This window comes from Callithrix jacchus, chromosome 2 (assembly GCF_049354715.1).
Source record: "Callithrix jacchus isolate 240 chromosome 2, calJac240_pri, whole genome shotgun sequence".
Taxonomy (NCBI): Eukaryota; Metazoa; Chordata; class Mammalia; order Primates; family Cebidae; genus Callithrix; species Callithrix jacchus.
This window is the reverse complement of record NC_133503.1, coordinates 85,512,444-85,516,329: the sequence shown is the minus strand read 5'-3', so window position 1 is coordinate 85,516,329 and position 3,886 is coordinate 85,512,444.

Below are 3,886 nucleotides of genomic sequence, written 5' to 3'. Positions count from 1 at the left end.
CCTCAAATGAGCAGGCTCATTTATTTTAATGAGAGTGTTTGACTAAGGAGAGAGACCAGCTCAGCTCTGCAACTGCTCTTAATCCATTTAGGCACTGTCTGAATTTCTCTCTTTTACGGTTATGTTGTCTCCTAACACTGCACTGGGTTACTAAGAAATAGGATCTGCTGGTGCTTGTTAAAATTGCTAAATTTGCATACTCTGGAAATTTCATTATTTGGCATACTTGTGATGTAGGTATTTTAGGTGACTTACAGAACACAGGAATACAGATTGCTCAGCTATAATAGACAACAGACTGAAACATGTGAGCCAGATAGTTGTCAGAATGTTTCTCAGCTTCACTAGCCTACAGCACACTGTTCAGATCAGAGCAGGCATAATATACCCTGCTTTGGGCCTATTTTACGGGAATGCGGAGATGTTAAAGTCATTGGTGAGAAACAGCTGGGGTACTATCTCTCTACTTGGACTCCTGTGCAGGATACCAGGATGTTGGAAGTTTTTATGAATTTCATATTTAAATTTTCACTTGGAAATTTAACTAGGATGTGTGAAGAATATTTCTAGGCAAATTGATCTACCATTAGTTGAACTTTTTTTTGGAATATGATGTTAGCACTTTACAGATATTTCTCAAAGCAGGTCTCTGAATTAGGTATTATTGTCCCTATTTTATAAGAGAAGAATTTAAAGTTTAAAGAGATTAAATCTTACTGACACAGGCTGGGGTATGAACTGAAATTTTACTTTGTAATTCATACTATTATAGCTTTTAATTTAAAAAAAGTTATAAAAAATTTCAAACAATCCAGGCATTTCAAAGAAAATCAATCCTCTATAATAATACTAATAATATTTTGGTGAACATGTTTTCAGACATCACACCATTCATACATATATACAAACATACCTCATTGCATTTCCCTTCACTTTGTTGTGCTCCACAGATACTGTGTTTTCTTACAAATTGAAGGTTTGTGGCAATCTTGTGTTAAGCAAGTACATCGGTGCAATTTTTCTAATGATGTGTGCACTTTATGTCTCTGTCACATTTTGGTAACTCTTGTGCTATTTCAGACATTTTATTATTATCATATGTGCTGTGGTGATTTGTGATCAGGAATCTTCAGTGTTACTATTGCAACTGTTTTTGGTGCATCACAAACTACACCCATAGAAGATGATGAACCTAACTGACAAATGTTGTGTGTTCTGACTGCTCTGCTGAGCAGCAGTTCCTCCATCTCTCTCCCTCTCCTTGGGCCACCCTATTCCCTGAGTCACAACATGAGGCTAATTAATAGACCTAAAATGACCTCTAAATGTTCGAGTGAAAAGAGTCGTATGTTTCTCACTTTAAATGGAAAGTTAGAAATGATTAAGCCTGATTAAATGAGGAAGGCATTTTGACAGCTGAGGTAGACCAAAATCTAGGCCTCTTGTGCCAAAAAGTTGGGAATGCAAATAAAAAATTCTTGAAGAAAATTAAAAGTGCTACTCCAGTGAACACATAAATGATGAGAAAGTGAAACAGACTTGTTGCTAACACAGAGAACGATTGCGTGGTCTGAATACATCAAACCAGCCACATTATTCCCTTAGGCTAAAGCCTAATCCATAGCAAGGCCCTCTCTTTAATTCTCTGAAGGCTGAAAGAAGTGAGGAAGCTTCAGAAGAAAATTTTGAAACTAGCAAAGGTTGGTTCATGAGGTTTAAGTAAAGAAGCTGTCTCTGTAACATAAAAGTGTATGGTAAAGCAGCAAGTGATGATGTAAAAGCTGCAGCAAGTTATCCAGAGGATCTAGCTAAGATCATTAATGAAAGTGGCTCTACTAAACAACAGATTTTCAATGTAGACAAACAATCTTCTATTGGAAGAAGAGGCCATCTAGTACTTTCATGGTTACAGAGGGGTGGTCCATGCCTGGCCTGAAAGCTTCAAAGGATGGGCCAACTTTCTCATTAGGGGCAAATGCAGCTGGTGACTTAAAGTTGAAGCCAATGCTCTTTCACCATTCCAAAAATGCTAAGGCCTTTAAGAATTATTCTAAATCTACTCTGCCTGTTCTCCCTGTGTGGAACACAAAGTCTGTATAACAGCATATCTGTTTACATCATGGTTTCCTGAATATTTTAAGCCTACTGTTGAGATCTACTGCTGAGGAAAAAAGTTACTTTCAAAATACTACTGCTCAGTGATAATGCACTTAGTCACTCAAAAGCTCTGATGGAATGTACTAAGAGATGCATGTTGTTTTCATTCCTGGTAACACAACATCCATTTTGTAGCCCATGGATCAAGTAGTAATATTGACTTTCAAGTCTTATTATTTAAGAAATACATTTCTTCTGATGGATATTGGTAAAGTAAATTGAAGACATTTTGGAAATGATTCACCATTCCAGATGCCATTAAGAAAATTCAGAATTCACGGAAAGAGGTAAAATGGCAACATCAACAGGAAATTTAGAAAATACTGATTTCAAACAGTAACAGATGCTACAGAGAAATACAAAAGAATTAATAGATGTGGCAAACTTCCCTGTTGTCTTAAGTTAAGGAGTTGCCACAGGCACCCCATCCTTTAGCAACAACCACCCTGATCAGCCAGCAGCCATCAACACTGATGCAAGACCCTTCACCAGCAAAAGATTACAGCTTGCTGAAGGCTAAGATGATCATTAGTATTTTTTGTAACAGTAGAGTACTGCACACTTAATAGACTATAATATACTATATACATCAATTTTATATGGACTAGGAGACCGAAACAATTGTGTGACATGCTTTATTGTGATATTTGCTTCGTTGTGGTGGTCTGGAACTGAACCCACAATATCACCAAGGTATGCCTATAATCATAGCCAAAATCTCCTAAGACTGGGTGATGCATATGTGTGTTGGGTGAGGGTTGGGTGGAGGGGTTGGAATGCAGCTACACCTTCAACTTTCTCTCTAATAATTATGAGAAAGCTTCCAAAATGACATATATCATTTCTGCCAATTTGCAAATGGCTTAATGAAAGTCAACACTGCAAACCATGTTTATCTAGGCTCATGGGAGATTATGTATTTTTGCAGGGTGCCTTATGGCCTGAAAGAGTTCATTCTCCTTCCAAAATTAAAATGTAATGGCCTGGAACCAAATATGTAATATCTCTGAGACATGCCTATACCTGTACTACAAGTCTGAAATTTCATATAAATGAGACCTTAATAAGCCTGCCTTATAACTTACTTTTTTGAGAAATAATATGTTAGATATTTTTTCCATAAATATCTATGCCACCATTTAAAAAGTGTAAAATTGCAATGTATATTATCACCCAACTCTATTCAACTAATCCCATATGGATAGACATATAAATTGCTTCCAGGTTTCACTGATACAAATAATACTTTAATTATCTTTTTTGTGCATACCCTTTCCCTTTTTCAGTTATACTTTAATCTTTTTTTTTTTTTAAATAGAATTGGTATTACTGCATTAAAGACTGCATGCATTTAGATGTTGAGGTGGAATATAAGTAACGAAGATTATAGGTTCTGGAATTAAGTCAGGCTGGGTTTGAATTTCAATTCCTCCACTTCATCAATGCTAATTTAGTAAAGTTTCTTAACTCTTCATCTCAGTTTTTTTAATTTAAAAAATAGTGATATAAAACTAATATCATAAGTTTATTTTGTGAAGACAACATGAGATGATGACTGTAGAGTACTTATAATTTTCAGGGTTTGATGCATAGTAAATAATCATAAGGGTCAGCTATTATTATTGTTGTTATTGCCGAATATATTTTGCAAAAGTACTTTCTAGAAAGGATTTACCAATTTATATTTCCATCAAAAATTTGAAACTGCCCATTACACATAACTTGTTTT